Source organism: Armigeres subalbatus, chromosome 3 (assembly GCF_024139115.2).
Source record: "Armigeres subalbatus isolate Guangzhou_Male chromosome 3, GZ_Asu_2, whole genome shotgun sequence".
Classification (NCBI taxonomy): domain Eukaryota; kingdom Metazoa; phylum Arthropoda; class Insecta; order Diptera; family Culicidae; genus Armigeres; species Armigeres subalbatus.
Window position 1 is genome coordinate 130,260,001 of NC_085141.1, and position 20,539 is coordinate 130,280,539.

General features: G+C 40.0%; 2 protein-coding genes across 2 annotated transcripts in view; one reads left to right on the plus strand and one right to left on the minus strand.

Moving 5' to 3' along the window:
• LOC134223623 (extracellular serine/threonine protein CG31145) overlaps positions 1 to 20,539 on the minus strand; it is a 267,195-nt gene that overhangs the window by 228,873 nt on the left and 17,783 nt on the right. The window lies entirely within an intron of this gene.
• LOC134223624 (galactokinase-like) overlaps positions 5,360 to 20,539 on the plus strand; it is a 180,920-nt gene continuing 165,740 nt past the window's right edge. The window contains exon 1 of the mRNA XM_062702815.1: positions 5,360 to 5,518. The gene's annotated coding sequence lies outside the window, so the exon portion shown is untranslated. The remainder of the gene's footprint in view (positions 5,519 to 20,539) is intronic.

Below are 20,539 nucleotides of genomic sequence, written 5' to 3' on the forward strand. Positions count from 1 at the left end.
TTTCTAAAAAAGGAAGAATATCCACTGATGCCTTATTACGGGCAAACGTTTATTTTTAAATAAGGGATCACATTCACCATCCAGAAGGAAGCACTTCAATCATTGCTTTTCACTGGGCAAACCTTGATTTCGATGAAGGGTTGAGTTGATCGATAACTAAATTAAACATCCCGAAGCAAATCATCGAGCGACTTCGAACTAATCCTCTAGGGATTCCGAAGGGAATCCTCCAGGGATGTTGAAGCAAATCGTTGAGGGATTCCGCAGCAAATCCATCCCAAAGCAATTCATCGAATGATTACGAAGTAAATTGTCGAGGGAGTCCGAACTAAATCTTGTAACAAGGTTACAGCAAGTTTGGCCGGAAAAGTCGTTAGAACGAATAGAACATTTGGTCGGGAATTCCGTTTGGTAAAAATTATCGTTTGAAAAAAAGAGCCATTTGGATTTTAAATGTCCTTTCTGCAAAACAAACATTTCGGTTAAACGGCATTTTCTGCTAAATACCCCATTCGTCCAAACAACTTTTTTTTTGGCAAAATTACTTAATTGGCCGAACGACACTTTTGGGCCACTTCGGCCACATGGCCCTTTCTGCTAAAAAGGCATTTTCGGTCAATTGAGTTATTCGGTCAACCGATTTATTAAGTCAATAGAACTGTTCGACCAAATGACATTTTCGATCAAATAACTATAGGCTGGATGGACTTCGGCCAAATGGATTTTCCGGTCCAACGACATATTCGGCCAATGTGTTGACCTTTATTTATAATTAAAAACCTGATTAATCCACCTAGCGGTGTTGGTGCCTTTCTCATGCACCATGCAAAAAAAAATATGAGTGAGTGCTTGTTAGCGTGTTTTGCGCATAGAAAATAGTATTTTGGCCATAACTTCTGATCCAATAGTCCAATCTGGCCAATTTTCAATAGCGAAAAATGGGACCGGATTCTCAGTCGAATGGATTTCTTTGCGAGTAATTCGGCCAATGCTAAGTTCTAAAAAGTGTGTCTACAAAAGTTTGTACACATACACACACATACATACATACACACAAACAGACATGACCTCAATACTTAATAAAAGAAATGTAAACATTTTATACAGATACTTAAAATCATACAAAATTGAGAGATTTCAATATAACGATTGTATTAAAATCTTCCGAAATCGTATGTGCCAAAATTTTACGCAGAATTGTAATAAAATCTGTGATACATTGGTTGGGTGGTACGCCAAGTTCTTATACAGTATCTGCATGTGAATAATGCAGAACTATATTGAAATCTGGCATTTTTTGGTTGGGTGTAACGTATCTCTTCATAAGGTCAATTTGAAGCTTTTACCGATGACTTTAAAGAGTTTCGTTTATAGCGATAAACTGATAAGCTCGATTTGATGATAATAGCCTTTTAAAAACCTTCTTTATCTTCTATGGATTTACATTCCAACTGAAACTCGGCCTGCTATTCAACTAGTGTTCAACAAGTGTTCTGGTCAGTCTTCAAGTTGCAACATGTATGAGATGTTCACCTAAGTTTGTGCACCCAATCAAACATTGCTTGCTATGTTCGAACTTGCACATAGCAATCTGAACACGAGCCTGAACTCCGATACACCCAGGCGCAATGTACAATGTTCAAACATCGAGTTTAAACTTGGGTTCAAACATGTGCGCTTGCACACGAGAATGCTACGCTTGGGTAAATGAACGGGTTGCTAGGGAAACTATTATTGATTCTTCACGTTTCCCAGCCTTGTTATTCATATCTCGAATATGAGAATTTAACCAAACTTCAATGAAAGTATGATTGAAAATTGAAACATGTTGTGCACTTTTTTCGCACTTGCATAACGAAGCGTTGATAGAGGTGAGGGTTTGACTCAGGCCTTCCATTCATGACGTCTTAGGTTCGAATCTGCTCTGAGCGGAGCTTTTTGTTCCATTTTCGAGGTTCTGAAAGCAATTCTTCTTAGGATTTCAGGATTCTGTAACCACAAAAAACTGATTAGTTCATATTTCTAAAATTTTGGGATAATATTTTTCTGACACGTTTATATGAGGATAATTCATTCTACTTACTTTGCGGTAGTACTTAATAAATATACCGAGAATCTGAAGCGAAGTTCTGGGTTGCATAGAGATTTCTTTATTCCAGGGAGAGGGTTTTCGACCTTTTTGAAGAACCTTATGATCAACTTTATTCCAGTTTCGTAATTTATAATCGGCTTTAATTCCAGTTTCGTAATTTTTTATATTGTCATAATTGGAGATTTTATCTTTTATGAGAGCCATGTAGTTTATAAGACTTTTATGTTTAAGGATTTGTGGGCTCATATCTGACCTGGAGCTCCATTGTTTGTGAATTTTCTTTGTATTGCATAATGTCATCGGCGTATTATTTACAACATAGCAATATAGAATACATTATGAACAGACCCCCTACTATCTTTTTGAATTTCTATCAATTTGAATTTTTGGTTAACAACCAACAACCAATCACTAAAAGTGTGTCTTAGAACTTTTTGGAATCAATATCTATATTTTATTCACGATATGCAAATCCCATCGTATCTAACAAAACAAAATTCATGCTTGCATATGTAACGAATATAAAATAATTAGGGGCTACATTTTAGACAGACGAACAGAGACTTATGTGTTTTACTTCATTTAGAACATAAACGCAAGGACACTTTAAATTATCATTACATTGGAGGCTGCCAGTTGTCTTACCGGGAAAATGCACATGACATACATTTGTTATGAACATAAAGAATAATATCTGAAGATTGTATGCAAAATGTTGAGTAAACAAATTGTTGTGATATTGAGATATCGGACTAAGTGCAAACCACCTGACAAGGGCTGAAAAGGGGCATTTATAAAACTAAAACTATTCATGTGCCATTCCTAAAAAAATCAAAAAACAAGGATTCAAACACTAGTGCTCTGAGTGAACGCCAAACGAGTTACCACTAGGCCATCACCGCTACTCAAAAAGAGAAATTACTTGACCAATATGAACAGATGAACGGCATGCTGTGTGTAAACTGATGTTTAAACTTCCATGTTCAAACCCGTGTGTTTGAACTTGGGCGCACACTCGTGTTCAAACCGGCTGCGATCAAGATGAATACACAGCTAGGTGTTTCAACCTGCCCAATTTGTGGGCGAGAAGAAGGCGGGGGTGAAAAATTCATTTTCGGTGCAAAACATAAACAAACCGGCTGGCTCTTCCATACTAAAATCCAAGATGGCTGAATCGTGAATTTGGCAGATTGGAACACCTAGTGGTGTACTCATCTTGGCTGCGATTTTGGTTCGGTTTATGATGAACTCGGTTTGGATCTAGTATGCATGTTTGAGTGCGAACTTGCACACGGGATAACTGCACTTGTTTAAACGCGGTTCATGTTTTCGTGAAGACTGGTTCTGTTAGTATTTCCACAGTTAATAATTGTAAGCTTTATATGCCCGCCAATGCATGAGTATGTATTTTGTGCGGGAAGTACAATGGATACACTATGCTCAGGGAGTCAAGGATGTTTTCCACCCGAAAACATCCTGAACCGGACCGAGAATCGAACTCGCCATCTCCGGATTGGTAATCCAACGCCTTTGCACGCAAGGTTAACTGGAGACCCTAACAAAACTGGAGACTTACAAAAACTAAATTAATCGAAGAAAAAAAAAAATTGCCGGATGATTTTACACTGGCAGCGACCCCACCTTCCTGAATCGTTTTTGATTGCTCTTCCCTAGTTAGTTACCTATGACGACAACTCAATCATTCAATCTAACGAGGCTCATTACACAGAGACTACAAAGCATTTTGCCACATGCACAAAATATGTTACCGTTTAGGAGCTTTCCGCGAATTTTTATGTGGTTTATTGACGATTGCATGGTGCCGCCTTTTGACATCATATACCTCATATACTTTTTAATCCGTGTTTCAATACGTGTGAATTCTCATGAGGGCAATGTTAACATTTTTTTAAATGAAGATTTTGGCCCAAGCTATCTTCTAAAGAGCTTAAGTGGGCCAACATATTTTTGGATTTTTATGTGGAAGGCCTTCTGAAGGTGTGGGTTGATCGATAAAAAAAATCCACGCAACTTTTTAATGACCCTGTACAGTATGGGAAATAATCGTCAATTAGCGTGCCTACACAAGCAGTTCAGATGATATGCACAGTAGGATGCAAGCATTTGCAAATTTTCATACCCTCCCATCATAGTAGCACACTAGCTATGTCAGATAACAAAGGCGATTCACATAAATAGTTTTATAAGAAGAAAAGTACGGCACACATGGATGAACATACGAAGAAATTTCATGGGCCATATACCTCGTCAATGTACAAGTGTTTTTGTTGAGAAACATATTTGTTGCAACTTTTATTGTTCAATTTAATTGGATCTTGCCGTTACATAGGGCAATATTCGGAAGCGGTATCACATTGCGCTGATAATGCTTCTATTGATTGGCCAATTAATTGGAACGTGTTGTACGTTTATCGCATTACACGGGTTGCGGTTTTGTATGTAGCACAAGTTTACAAGTTAGATGTAGCTAAATGCTTCCGAGTTGATGTGGTTTTGGTTTTTAGTGGGATAATACTGAAATTGTATCCTGAGCATCGTAATCCAGGGGCAAATTTGACACTAAGCTTCCATGGGGATCATATTATCCCAAATGTAAACCAATATTAGTTGATCCACCATGAGTTTTTCAGCACGTATTTGATTAATTCAGTGTAGGAAGCTGTGGCAGTTCTGTTCGGCAGTTTGATGGCAGTTTTATTCGGTACTCTTCCAACCCTGCTCCACTGGAATCGACTAACTGATTGCTTTTAATCTATTGAAGGCTGCAAATGCTAACAAGAACTAATGTAGCACGAAGCGTACCAGATCAGCTTTGAATAGTTGAATCAAGTAAATAATACTGCCGAGTTCAACAGTACAATTAGTATTGCAGGTACGGGTCGAGCATGATACTGATAACACCAGACAGTATTTACCCCAACGTTACAGATTGTATGAGATTACTGGCGCTTCAGTGTTCAATAGCAAAGTAGATTGTTTTTACTATTCATGCATATCAATTCAGGGCAACCGTCAATGCTGTACTAAACGTCATACTGTCACCCAAAAGCAATGCTACTTATTGTAGTTTATTTTCACCATGATTATCAAAGAATTACATAGGTTTGCTGTCTACTCAACGGCTGGCAATCATGCTTCGACATCTACGATGATGGTTGCATTTACGGCAAGTTCATGCAGGTTATCGCTGCAGCAAAACACAGAAAGCAAAACAAACCTACATACTTCACAATCGTCGGACAGCTGACACGGGCAAGTGATAACGGACCAATCTCAAGCCAGGGCCCGTATTCTTCCAGTGTTCTAAGCTCAGGCTCAGTTTTATTTAGCTGGTGAATCATTCCGGAACTTGTGCTTTGTTTGTGTCCCGCGCGTGTGAAATAGCCGAAAATCCCGACCGATTCGGTAAGTAGATTACACACAATCGAAAAAAAGAAACACAAACGACACGTTTCCTAATTTTCATTCATGGCTACATGTGAATAGAAGAGAGTGATACATACAAACGCACTTCAACGGCGTTGCAACGTTGAAAAGATGGTATGATGGGACGCTTATGGGACAGTTAGGAATGCGACAGGAACGAAAGCAGAAATATTTTTTTGGGAGGGCATCAGATAACTTTGTCAACTTTTCGGTTGGTGCATTTTAATTGAAAACGATGGCGACCGAGTGTGGCAGAATAGTTTATTTGTGAACACAATTCATGACCTTTGTTTCAGTTTGTAATACAATAGTGGTATGCGTTTATGAGGATTTCAATTTCGACAGTTACGGTGACTTAATTAGCTTTGAAAGGGTCATTGCGATGACAAAAGAGCCAAGAAATGCTACTAACGAAAAGGATCGTTACGAGATAGGGGAAAAGACGGCTTTGGCAGGTTTTGTTCTATTATTAGCAGAGGGTTGTTTTCCGACCGAAACGAAACGAAGCGAAACGAAAAAACAAACGACGAAACAAAGAATGTTTAGGCCAAATTTGAGCATAATCAGTCATAAAAACCCCCTGACAATAATAGAACAAAACGTGCCAAAGCCGTCATTCCCCCTAAATGTAGTGAAAATCAGAAACTCAAAATCTCAAAATCTCTGATCGATTTAAGATAGACTTTGATCGTTAATATCTCAGCCGTTTCTCGGTGGATTTTCAATTTTCTTGAACCATTCGATCAAGGAAGAGTCAACGCTCCATACCCGATGTACACTAACGTCATTTTTTCACGTCATTTTTTATGTGATTTTTTTACTCGATTTTCGGGATTTCCATGGTTCATTCAGTAATATTTTGGGATTTAGGGGATTTTTTACGTTGATTTTATTTGCGCGGCACATATCCTTAGCGTAAAAACGGACTCCAGTGTGTTACAATATTTATATATGATAATATACACTATTGAAAATTTGCTAACAGTTTAGCAATCGGTTTCGGTGAATCAGTCAATCTCGTAAGTGCATCGCAAGCTTCTTCTTCCATAGCACTACATTCCAACTGTAACTTGGCCTGCTTTTCAAGTTAGTAATCTATTAGCATTTCTTTAGTTATTAATTGAAAGCTCTATGCCCGCCATTGCACAATTATGTATTTTGAGTGGAAAATAGCGTTCTGGGATTCTTTCTTCGGCTCGGTTTTGCTGATTCCCAGGTGTCTGCCGGAGTAAACGCAAAGTCCGAAGCAACTCACATGAAGAAATAATAATTACAGTCGACTCTCCACATCTCGATGTTCTATATCTCGATATCTCTCCCTATGTCGATGGTTTCCTCAGTCCCTTCAATCTACATACATTTGGGCTTTCTACATCTCGATAACCTCCCTATCTCGATATTTCTCTATCTCGATGTGTTCAGATCATATTTTGTTCAGGGTTAACTTTCCTTATGTCGATATGTGCAAATTTTTAGGCTACTAGACCATCTTTGGACAATAACAAACACATCAACAACAGGAAACGACATTTGTTTTGTTGTCGTTTTTCATAGCAACGAGCTTTTTTAGATCTAGTACCCATTTCAATTTTCCTTTCATTCCTCGATATCTCCCTATCTCGATGGTCCCTTCAATATCGAGATGTAGAGAGGCGACTGTATTATCAATAAACTGTCAAACTTCTTTGTCGCATCTACTCTATCTTCCTTCATAGGATGGCCACCAAACGTCGTGAACAGCCCAGCTTTTACGATAGATTTTTCTGTAATAAGCCAACGGGGGTTTAGACTGACTTAGCGGCGGGTGCTCAGTCTCTGTTCTAGTTTGCGTCGGTGATGGTTGCACCGGTACACTATCAACCAGGGTTGTGCTGAATCATTCTCACACAATAAAGCCTGTCCACGTTAAATTTCGGGCACTGAGAAAATGTCCAACTGATTTGTAGCCATTTCATCTCTTTGGACAAGAAGGAAAACCCGCTGGAAGAATAACATAAAGCGGAGAGATTCAACTGTCGTGTAAATTGATCTCCTCAGTAGTTTGTGAAAATTTTAAAAAATCGCATTGGTTGGATGATGGGTGTCCGAAATTTAAGGTGGACAGGCTTTAATTTGACCGATACAAATATTTAAAAGCAATGCACATGAATTTTGACGTAAACTACGTCTAAGGGGAAGGCTCAAATACAGGGTGTAAAACCGAAATTTCCAAATTCGAGACCGTCACGAAATTAGCATAGATTTCAAACGCTAATAGCGTCTTTATCTTTCGATGGACTTTCGACATTTGCTTATCAATCGATTCAGAAACTCTCCAGCAATTTTCCAATTCTATTGATACTATTGATTATCAACGTTAAACTTTGAAAATGTTGTTTCTTTCCAAACCGGGTGAAAAATTCAATTCCGTTCATAAATCCCCAACACGGACATCAGATTGCAGTAAGGTACGGGCCTTTTGATCCACTGCTTCGTTTTCCCTGTGTATAAAAAGCCTCGTGTTTCGCGTGCGCGCGTCATTTTCATTCTGGATGTCACGGCGAGCGGACCAGGGCGTCCAGAAGCGGTCCCAGTGACAACGGCTGTCTCAGCGGTGTGGTGGTGCGGATGAAATTTTTTCGGTCGGTGGTGGTGGCGGTCGTGGAAGCACCAGCACATCATTTTCATCCGTGTCCCATCTTCGGCGGATCTGGCAATCGACGGCGTTCGTTGAGCCGAATCATCGGATGGCGGTCGCGCAGCCCAGTGGCTGCTGTTAATAAGGCACATAAGTGGAAATTAATTGGTTCTTTTCAGGACCATCATTATATTTGGGAGGAAGGTTAAGTTGAAATAATTTTCCTAAAGTGCAACCGTTAGGAACTGGAAAATTCTTCGGTGAAATTTTCTAGCGTAATTCGGAGTTGTATGATTTTAGTGATTGAGAATGTTGATATTAGACGAACTTTCTTCATAGAACAAAGCATAATTGTTTTGCATCGGTAGCGGAATCATAGCATTAGTGCCGGTTCGAGCATAGGCTGTCATCGGAAGATTGCTACAGCAATTCATTCACTAACGTGGCGTTTGCAACGATTTGGATGTTTTCGGCACAACATGAAATTTTCCCGCGAGACTAGTTTTGTAGTTTTCCTGTTGATTGAAAAAGAAATCGGTTCCGAGATGATCTTTATTCAAAGCGCAACGCTAACGTCGGTAGTTGAATCCTAAGCAAGTATCGGAAGGAGACCATGCAAAAAATTGATTCGCATTATGACTGACAAAATTGTATGGCGTCAGTATTGATGTTTGCTACAGATTTTTTGACGTAAACTTCGTCTAAGGGGAAGACTCAGATACAGGGTTTAAAACGAAAATTTCCAAATTTGAGATTGTCACAAAAATTAGGATAGATTTCAAACGCTAATAGCGTCTTTATCTTATTTTCGACATTTGCTTATCAATCGATTCGGAAACTCTTCAGCAATTTGCCAATTCTGTTGATACTATTGATTATCATTAATGCTTAATTTTTTTTCTACAACAAATATGATTTTGAAAAAGTATCACCGGCGCGTGCCTACTCGCAATCTACATGCTGATACATTTACAGTTACATCAAACAACTGAAAACCGAAATACACCACTCCAAAATTACGAGGTGGCAATGTTAGAAAGAGACAGAAGATAGGAAAAATAACACGGTGTGTAGTGTCTCCCCGAGTCATCTTAGGGAAGATCCTTTAATTACGTAACGCAAAAATTGGGCATTTTCAACCCCCCCCCCCCCTATGTCACACTTTTTGTATGAAGCATCTAAAAATTATGTATGGGTCGTCACACTTCGCCCAACCCCCCTCCCCCCTCTAAGCGTTACGTAATTTGTGGACGCTCCCTAAGAGCCACTTTCATTGATGGTTGCCGATCGTTAGTACTTCATATCAAATATCATATCATATCATAACATATCAAAGAATATTGTGGCCAAATTTCAAAAAAAAAAATTATTCTGAGCGCGAACGACCGCATGAACCACACCATCGATGAGAATGAAATTTCCGGTAGCAGCTCCGCCGAAGCCGATGGTGGGACTACGATCTGCTTTTCGCGACATCTCGCACGAAATGGCTCGCGCGCGCGGAAGAGCTGCTTTCTTGCAATCAATAAAGTTAAACCTGTAGTCACGCCCCTTTAGTAAGTGTGTGACGGGTACACAATATTTGCAGTCATACCGGACAACAAAGAGGCGGGACTAATGGGCCATCTTTATTGATTATAAGAAAACTGCTTTCGCCCGCGCGCGTAGCATTTCATTTGAAATATCGCGGAGAGCGGTCCCAGCATCGGTAGAGATGTCGCAAATTAATCGATTACATCGATTAATCGATTATATGTTGTGATAATCGATAAATTTTTAAATCGATTACTTCCCAACGATTAATCGATTCAATAATCGACAAGAATCGTGAGTAATCGATTAATCGGGATTTTACGACAACTATTAGATTTCGATTACTTCAATTAATCGATTCATCGTTATGATAATTGATTGATTTTGATTCGATTACTACTCAACGATGAATCGATTCAATAATCTTCAAGAATCGAGAGTAATCGATTAGTCACTAATCGATTAATCGAGATTTTACGACATCCCTAAGCATCGGCGGAGTAGAATCACGAGCGCGCGTCGGAGGGAGCTGCTACAAATATGTATTCGCATGGATGGCTTCAGTGGCAGTCAAGTTTAATTCTTTCAATATTCTTATTTGGTTATTCCATATATTTATTGTTATTCCAGCCTATGGCGTGGGTCGTGTGGTCGTTAGTGATTCGAAATATGCATTATTGGGAATTAATCGATTCTTCTCATGGACACCATTTTAAACATAGGAAGATTGAGGCGAGACGAATTTGTTCAAAGTACGACGTCGTAGCAGAATAACGAGCGCGTATTGTAGAGAGCTGCTGCAAATATGTATTCTTGCACTGGCACTAGATTCTTCATTTCACCAAACTGTTTTACGTAGTTTACGTCGGGCGGTCGTGTCTTGTACACAACCCTTATGATTTTTTCACTTGCAAGAGTATTCCAAAATAGCCAGGCAGCTTATTATTAAACAGTTATAAATTTGTGTTTATTTCCCGATATAAAAATCATTGTGGAAATAAGTTTACAAAATAGCAAATTAAAAACATTTTGATGATGCTAAGACTTAGGCGTCTTTAAAAAGATTTTGATTCATTTTAGAACCCATGAGTTTCAAAAAAATTGGTTTTCAAAATATGTTTTGAAATCGTACAATTCCAATGTTTATTACAAAAAATATTTTTCCCCTAGGTTATTCTAGAAATTCTAGTGTTTCTTTATTGTACTGCAGCATTTTTTTTGTACTGCAAGAAAGCTCTGTATTAAGTGTCAAGACCAAGGTCTCCAGTCAGCCTTTGTAGGAATGCCAATCCGATAATGGCGAGTTCGACTCACTTCTCATTTATCACTTCTCACTGTGAAAAGTAAATAGTGCAAAATAAGAGAAGAAAGGAGACGTGTCAAATCTCACTTTTCCCTAATCATTTCTCACTTCTCTATGTGAAAAGTGAGTAGACGTTTCACTTCTTTATTCGCTCTACTCACTTTTCACAGTGAGAAGTAAGAAATGAGAAATGATTAGTGAGAAGTGAGACGTCTCACTTCTCACTATTAATTTCTCATTTCTCACTTCTCCTTGTGAAAAATAGGTAGTAGCATTCGGCAAAATGGGTTTCGGCCAAACGACCCTTCCAAACTTCCTGGAACGCAGGTTGTCTCAATTCAAATACTTCTTGGGGATACCAAGAAGATGCAGTTTGTTTAAGGTTGCATGGTCAGTATGCCCAGTGAACACAACACCAGCCGTTGCAAGCCTGTTTAGAGGAAAAACCTCCCAGAATCCAAAACTAATTTCACTCGCGTTTTCAAGGGCCACTCAATACGGAAGCAACGCACAAATATCATTTTTTTTAATTATTTCATGCATGCTTGCTGGCTGGCAGCAAAGCTGGAATAATAAAAATGACAGTTGTACGTAGCTTCCGTATTGAGTAGCCACTGAAAACGCATTATGCACTGTTCTCCCCTACATAAAATACAAATTTTACTCCTGCTATGCTAAACCGAGGTGTTTGATCTGTGCCCAAGGCGAAGACTACAAACACCCCTCCAGTGGACAACAATTATTGAAATAAATAGTCTGTCGAAGGCTTAAGCTGTACTTCGGAGAAACCAGATCAAAATTATAGCACTCAATCAAACGAAAATAATTATTAATGTGACGTACGTCATACCAATAAATAAGGAAGGTGTTTCCAATAAAAAAAATAAACAGGGTTTTCCCATTTTACTAAGATTTACGAAAAAAAAATCACATCCAGCTCGTTCGCCAACCTAACTTAACCGCATTATTTACCCAAATTGCTCGCTACATTTCCGCAAATCGTGATCAATCAATAAATCCTCACTTCACCACACAGATGAACTACATCTCCCAACCGTATGAATGTTTTTCTTTGGTTAGACGTAAAACGTAAAACCCCACGCCAATAAGAAATTCTGGCACCGTTCCACAAGGAGAGCGTTTCGTTTTCCCACGATTGTTCCCACCAATGAAGCTTCGTGGTCACATTTACACCATGCGATTTTTTTTTCGATTGTGGCTCTCGGTTTTATTGAAACAATTTGTAATTTCCGCTAAAGAAATCGCCGTGTAAAAAATAGGGAGGAACATATTTAAAAAAAAATATTGAAATCCAATCGCATAAAAAATGATTTCGGTGTGATAACGGACTATTGTTTACACATGCTAGTTAGGGCCATATTTTCAAAATGATTGTCAGTTTCCAATGAATTTATTTTTGCAAAAATAGCAGCCCCGGTCGAAGCTTTACCTGGGATGCTTGGGAGTGCTTATCGGCATTCGAGATGCATTGTTCAGCGCGGTTCCGAACGAGTGTACCGTAGGAAGCCGAGGCTTATGCGAAAGAATTCACATGTGGGGTGCATTAAACCAGCTATTAGGTAGTTGGGTATAATTGCCTTCCGATGGACACCCATTAATTCGCATTGGCAATGACCGACCGATTATGCAATTTTGAACATATGCACGTCGAACGGATTTTTATTTAGTGCATCACCAACGGGAAGCGAGAAGGTCAGTGATGCGAAGGAGAATTGAAATTTGTAAAGTACGTAGGTAATTGCTTTTGAAAGTGCGATTTCCGATTTAATGAAAAAGTAGCAAATTGTGCATTATTCGAGTAAGACCCAGTTAGTTCAAATGTATTGCACTCCTGTCTAACAGGTATTAAGAGTAGTTCAATGGAACGACGATTAGCCAAGTGGCCCACGGACCCCTGAATTCGTCATGCTGAAACCAAAACAAAACATATATTCTTAAATCATTTTATTTCAATATTTTTTATATTCTGATATTTATTCTTCAGCAGTGATTCATGCAGTACGATATTTGTACTTGCATTAGTGGTACTAGCTTCGTTATACGAGATTGCGCGTCTGATAAAGCAACTCTCAAATCGTCCTCAATGTTTATTCTGTTTCTTACTTTGACCTTTTTCTGAGAATGTTTTGTCTAGCAAATCAGAAGAAGCAAACGTTATTAGACTCTTGAAAGCGACTTTGAGATACGCTTCGAATAATATTCATCGAAACTGGCTCATTTTTTTAGAACTTTCGAGACGATGAATAATTTCGCATATCTAAATATTTATTCTGAATCCATTCAATTTCATTCCAATCCAATCCGGAAATCAATTGCGAACTAATGAAGCATCTTCTTGAATAGTCTCAAGGAAATATTCGATCAAATTATTGCTCCAGTGAGTTAAAATAAGCCCTGAGTTCCAATTCAGATCTGCATCTAAATTGATTCTTCCACAATTTATCAAACATTGTAATATTTTCGATATGAACTTTGTGAAGGCTAGCAAATTGTCTCTGAATTGAAACAGGTTGGTTTGCATTATCTGTAACTGCAAGTTCAGCAAGTCAAGTTGGTAAAAAATGTAGATAGACAAGCGAAACATTTCTGATATTCTTTTTCATTGAGGTTGGCAAGCAAATAATTCCTTCCCTAACTTTTCAGGAAAATGTACATACCGCGTTTTTTAATTTGGGGGATGAATTCAAAAACGCGGCTAAGAACATTGCCATTTCTAGACGAACATTTGAAAAGGGCGTAACAGCCAAAAATTATTCCTTTAGAATCTTTATCTACATAATATATGTAGACGACGAATCAGAAGGAATAAATTTTGGCTGTTACGCCCTTTTCAAATGTTGGTCTAGATTTTATAATCACAGTACGGTAGAGCAGGAAAAAAGGACCTCGTGATTGTGACTGAATCTGGATACATACAGTTGTAGTAACATAAGTGAAACATTTTTGCTGCTAGGGTCAGTACAAACTCACCCAACATTTCCCCACTGCAAGCCACCAAATTGAAAAAAGTATGTCTTGTAGCTTCGATGTAGTCGCTTTTGGTTGGAGTTTTCAAATCACTATAGAAAAAAATCTTCTTTCAAATCTCCTGATTTTGAGTAAAACTATTGAATTGTTATTTGTAAATACACAAGGGGCCCTCCTTAGCCGTGCGGTAAGACGCGCGGCTACAAAGCAAGACCATGCTGAGGGTGGCTGGGTTCGATTCCCGGTGCCGGTCTAGGCAATTTTCGGATTGGAAATTGTCTCGACTTCCCTGGGCATAAAAGTATCATCGTGTTAGCCTCATGATATACGAATGCAAAAATGGTAACCTGGCTTAGAAACCTCGCAGTTAATAACTGTGGAAGTGCTTAATGAACACTAAGCTGCGAGGCGGTTCTGTCCCAGTGTGGGGATGTAATGCCAATAAGAAGAAGAAGAAATACACAAAACATAATATAATTATGTCAAAAATGTGTTCATGATAGTTAAACTACAAAAAGGGTGCATTCTTTGCAAAGGTTTCACGGCCTCCTTGGTACGGTCTTGTCAAATCGATCAACATGAAGATCTTTGATTGCTCAACTTTTTTTATGAGTTGGAATAGCTTCACGGGACTTCATTACACCATTACAGACAAATTACATAATTCGTTCGACAACTACGACACTCCAAACTATCCTTGAGTACAGATCTTAATATTAAAATCGATCAACATGAAGATCTTCGATGTCCTTACTATTTTTATGAGTTGGAATAGCTCCAAGGTACCTCGACACACCACAGAATTCGATCAATATCTTCGACACTCCAAACCATCCTTGAGTACAGATCTTAATATTCAAATTGATCAACATGAAGATCTTCGACGTCTCAACTTTTTTATGAGTTGGAATAGCTCCACGGGACTTCATTACACCATTACATACAAACTACAGAATTCGTTCGACATCTACGACACTCCAATCTATCCTGGAGTACAGATATTAATATTCAAATCGATCAACATGAAGATCTTTTATGTCCTCACTAGTTTCATGAGTTGGAATAGCTCCAAGTTACCTCGTAACAACATTGAAGACACACCATAGAATTCGAACAATATCTACGACACTCCAAACTATCCTTGAGTACAGATCTTAATATTCAAATCGATCAACATGAAGATCTTCGAAGTCTCAACTTTTTTATGAGTTGGAATAGCTCCAAGGTACCTCGTAACACCATTACAGACATACCACAGAATTCGATCAATATCTACGACACTCCAAACCATCCTTGAGTACAGATCTTAATATTCAAATCGATCAACATGAAGATCTTCGATGTCCTTACTAGTTTTATGAGTTGGAATAGCTCCACAGGACTTCAAAATACCATTACAGACACACTACAGAATTTGTTCAATGTCTACGAAACTCCAAACTGTCCTTGAGTACAGATCCTAATATTCAAAAAGATCAACATGAAAATCTTCGATGTCTCAACTATTTTTATGAGTTGGAATAGCTCATTTATGGTATCGTAGATATTCTGGGTATGTTATGATTTGTATATACTGATGTAATGATGTCCCGTGGGGCTTCATCAACTATCAGGTATCAGAACGTCGGCTCTAGGGGCACGTTCACCTCAATTCGGGAGATTTGTGCCATCAACTAACTCACAAGCTCAGAAACCTATAAATCACTCTGTTGGTCTTGTAGACATCCAATATCTGAGCTCAAGAATGCTTTGGAGTATCGTGGATATTCTGAGTATGTTTTATTATGTATATACTGGTATACTGATGTCAAATGGGACTTCATCAGCTAACACACAAGCTCGGAAACCTATGAATCACTCTGTTGGTCTTGTAGACCTCCAATATCTGAGTTCAAGAATTATTTGGAGTACCGCAGGAACTCTGAGAATGTTGTGATTTGTGTATACTGGTGTAATGATGTCCCGTGGGGTTGCTCCAACTATCACACAAGCTCAGGACCCTATGAATCACTCTGTTGGTGTTGTAGACCTCCAATATCTGAGCTCAAGAATGGTTTGGAGTACCGTAGCTATCCATGGAATGTTGATTATTTTATATACTGATCCAATGGTGTCCCGTGGGGCTTCTACAACTAATACACAAGCCCGGGAACCTATGAATCACTCTGTTGGTCTTGAAGATCTCCAATATCTGAACTCAAGAATGATTTGGAGTACCGCAGGAACTCTGAGAATGTTGTGATTTATGTATACTGGTGTAATGATGTCCCGTGGGGTTGCTCCAACTATCACACAAGCTCAGGACCCTATGAATCACTTCGTTGGTGTTGTAGACCTCCAAGATCTGAACTCAAGAATGGTTTGGAGAACCATAGCTATTCTGCGAATGTTGATTTTTTTTAAAGACTGAATTAATTATGTCCAATGGGGTTTCTACAACTAACACACAAGCTCAGGAACCTATCAATCACTCGGCTCGTCTTGAAGACCTCCAAGATCTGAACTCAAGAATAGTTTGGAGTACCGTTGATGTTCTGGTAACACTGCGATTTGATAAAAATAGTTTATCTATGTCTCAAGTACCATTGCCAACTCCATATTAGGATTGAGTCCCCGTAAAACGCTTTGTTGTTTATGTAGATCATCAAGTTCTGTACTCAAGAAGGGTTTGGAAGCCCTAAAAGATCTCAAAAAAACTCAAAGGTGCAGCCCAATCGGGTTGTACGCAAAGGTGACGTATGACTACGTAGCTATACGAAAGGGAGGGTATTTTTCATCATAATTTGTGTAAATTTATTAGCATTGTGCAAACTGCTCGGAGGTCAACCCAATCAAGAAACTGAAGGTAGCTCCCAGTTGGATGAACCAGCCGTGGAAAAGGAACGACTCATCGGCCGCATCGCCACTGAAGGCATTCGTCTATCTTTCAGTGGATATCATCAGAATCCTAGAAGACATGCTCAAAAATGTCCGGACGAAAGGAAAAAAATACGCAGAATCGGAGGTGGCGCGAAACAAAACACAAATATATTAATTTGCAACGTTCGACTTCCGCCCGCGATGGAAGCGTACATGCATCGTTTTCTATAGCGCTGGTGGCAACGTGAGCAGGACTTCAAGAATAAATTACAAACAGTCCTTTTCAGGACTTAAACTATTTATCCAAGAAGAGGTTTTGACCGCTAGGAAAATTGTTTACCAAGACAAACAGACTGTTCGGCTGTTTAAACGACAATGACGATTTTAGAAAGTTTTTTTTTTTTTAATAATGCGCCATTTGAAAAACTAAGGCAGTTAAACGACATTTTTCACTAAGTTGGCGTCTTCATCGATTTGGCCGTCGTCGACGGAAAGTGAAATTTTCTGCCAAGATTATTTGGTTTTGTTTCGTTAGTCATTAGAAATGATATCGATTTTTTTCGGGTTACCATCGTTTGGCGACGACAGAAAGTTGCCCTTTGGTAGCACAACCACAAGCGCACTTCGGGGGAGATGATGCAATGAGTTTGTTCAAATGGATGGCGTCAGTAGCAGTCAAATGGAATTTCCTCACAAGATTTTGATTATGTTTTGTTGTAGTTGAGGATTGAAAAGCTCCATTATTTGAAAAATATCGGTTCTTTACAGTACCATTATTTTACACAAGGGTAGTTAACCCGGGATGCAAGAATGTTCATCAAAGTCCAAAATTAATAGTTTGGCGTTAACAGAAGGTTTTTCTTCGATAGCAGAATAAAAAGCGCGCGTCGGTGAGTGACAACGCAACAAATTTGTTCGAATGAATGGAATCGCTTACAGCAACCGAACTATCACGCCAAACACCAATTCCACCGAAACAGTCCATTTTGCAATCAACCCTTTCTGTTCAGAAGATGCTGGTCCTGAGAAGGACCAATTTTGTGTCCCCAATGCACGTTTCCAATAACTAACTGCAACCCAATGCTTGTCGAAACGTTAGGGTTAGAATTCCACTTCGTGTTGTTATTGTTCGACGATCACTCGATGAGTTTTCGCTAAGACGCCACCATTTGGAATAAATTTTCAGCATAGCCACTGCATCGCACGGGATCGAAACAGACGTCATTTTTGTAAACAACTCTTTCTTCACATAAAATGCTGGTTTGTTGAGGTTGAATGACGACCACCAACGCAGACTTCCACCACCAATTCGATGATTTTCCTTTGAAAATACTATCAGTGCGCCTTCGTGCTGCTGTGTTCGCTCCGCTGCGTCGGCTAGTAGTAGTAAAATTCTTCTTTATTTAAATCATTTTTTGTTCTACAATCATTTTATACATGTACAGTGATCGGCCGGCATGGCCCTCCAACTTCAATTTCAATTATTGTTATTATTATTATTATTATTATGCTATTACTTAATTTTTAAAATATAATGTATCATGACGGCCTTTAGGAGGCGCTGGTGTGTTTTTTTAAATTTGATAACCTAACTACTATGTACACTAATATTTACAATAAAAATTTGATAACCTAGATTGGAACTAGCGCCCTAATTGGAGCCTGATCCGAATGCAAGCAACGGACCCTAAACTTTTCTTTACACTCACCAAAGCGTTCATGTAAGGTTTTTATTCCGGCCAGACGGTGGACCTCGGATGTTCTTGTCCTGGGCGGGTTGTTGAGGATCATCCTCAGGAATTTGTTTTGGACCCGTTGAAGTTTGAGGTGGTGGGTTTTAGCGCAGCTCTCCCAGACCGGCATGCCATATTCGATCACAGGGAGGATGATTTGCTTGTAGACAGCAAGTTTATTTTTCAGGGACAATGACGACCGGCGGTTGATCAAAGGGTACAGTAGTTTCAACAAGACGTTACACTTTGTCACCGTTTTGTCAACCTGTTGCCTGAAAATAAGCTTGCTGTCGAGGGTCAAGCCAAGGTAGTCGGCCTCATTGGCCCATTCCACAGTCGTGCCATTGAGGATGATTTTACAGTCCCCAGGCGGAACAAGTTTAGGGGATTTGGAGTGGATGATGACCTGGGTCTTCGCCGCGTTGATACAGATCTTCCAGCTGGTGAGGTACTCTGTCAGGGCATCCAGGCCTCGTTGGAGTTTTGCCACTAGCGCTCTGATCACTCTACCGTTGTAGACGATGGATGTGTCATCTGCGAACAGAGACAGAATGCCGCCTTCTGGAGGTTCTGGCATGTCGGAGGTGAACAGATTGAAAAGCAGGGGCCCGAGGATACTGCCCTGGGGACGCCTGCGACGATGTTGTGCGCATTGGAACTCGCTCCGCTGATTGAGACCCGGAATGTCCTTGCCGACAGGTAATTGTTGATGATTTTCACCAGGTAGCTGGGAAGATTGTAGCGTTGTAGTTTGTACACCAGGCCATCATGCCATACATTGTCAAATGCCTTCTCGACATCGAGTAAGGCCATGGCGGATGTTTTCGAGACAAACTTGTTCCGTCTGAGGACGTTGGTAACTCGGGTCAGTTGATGTACAGTTGACCGACCGCGTCGGAAACCAAACTGTTCCTCGAGCAAGATGTTGAGATTTTCGGCAGACTCAAGTAACCGATGATGAATAGCTTTTTCGAATAGCTTGGATAACCCTGAGAGAAGGCTGATGGGTCGATAACTTTGGAGGAATGAAGGATCCTTCCCAGGCTTCCGGATGGGGATGACTTTCGCTGACTTCCAGGACGATGGGAAGTAGATAAGGCGGAGCCACTGAGTAAAGATCAGCGGGAGGTGCTCAAAGGATGGAGAACTCATGTGTTTGAGCTCGAGATTCAGGATGCTGTCGAAGCCTGGGGACTTCATGTTCTTCGACGATTTGATATCGGCCGCCAATTCGTCAGTTGAGATCTCCAACTCCTCCGAGAAGTCGTTGGGAATCAAATGGATGTTGTTAGCATGCTCGTTGACGGCTGCTTCGTGTGGACTGACGATGTTCTGCCCAAGATTGTGTGAGCTGACGAAGTGACGACCTATTTCAGCGACCTTCTCTGCAGGAGTTATCAAGCGATCCTTAGAGCCATTATTGTCTAGTGGGATCAAAGGTGGAATGGGCCGAGGCTTGGATTTTAGAATTTTGGTCATTTTCCAGAACGGCTTAGCATAATCTGGGAGAGTGCGGATCTTATTCGAGAAGTCGTTATTTCTGAGGTCCACCATTCTGGCCTTGATAATTTTTGTGATTCGATTGCAGCGTGCCTTAAGCTCAGGCAGTCCTGTACGCTGGAACTGCCTGCGAGTGACATTCCGCAATCGAATCAAATCTTTGGTGAGTGTATCGATGTTTAAGGAGTTGCTTACCTGCCGAGCCTTCGGGACATGCTGCTCCCGGGCCACCGAGATTGCCTCTTCGATGGCGCACAGCTGGCGGTCGATACTTTCTGGCGTCTCCGGACGCACCTCATAATCGACGAAGTTGTCGACGCACTGCTGGAACCGCTGCCAGTTCACTCGATGGTAGTTTCGCCTTGTTATCTCGTGCCGATTTACTGAAGATCCAACCTCAGCCACCACCGGATAGTGGTCCGAGCTCAGTTCTTGGAAGACGACCGGCTGGGAAACGTGATCGTACA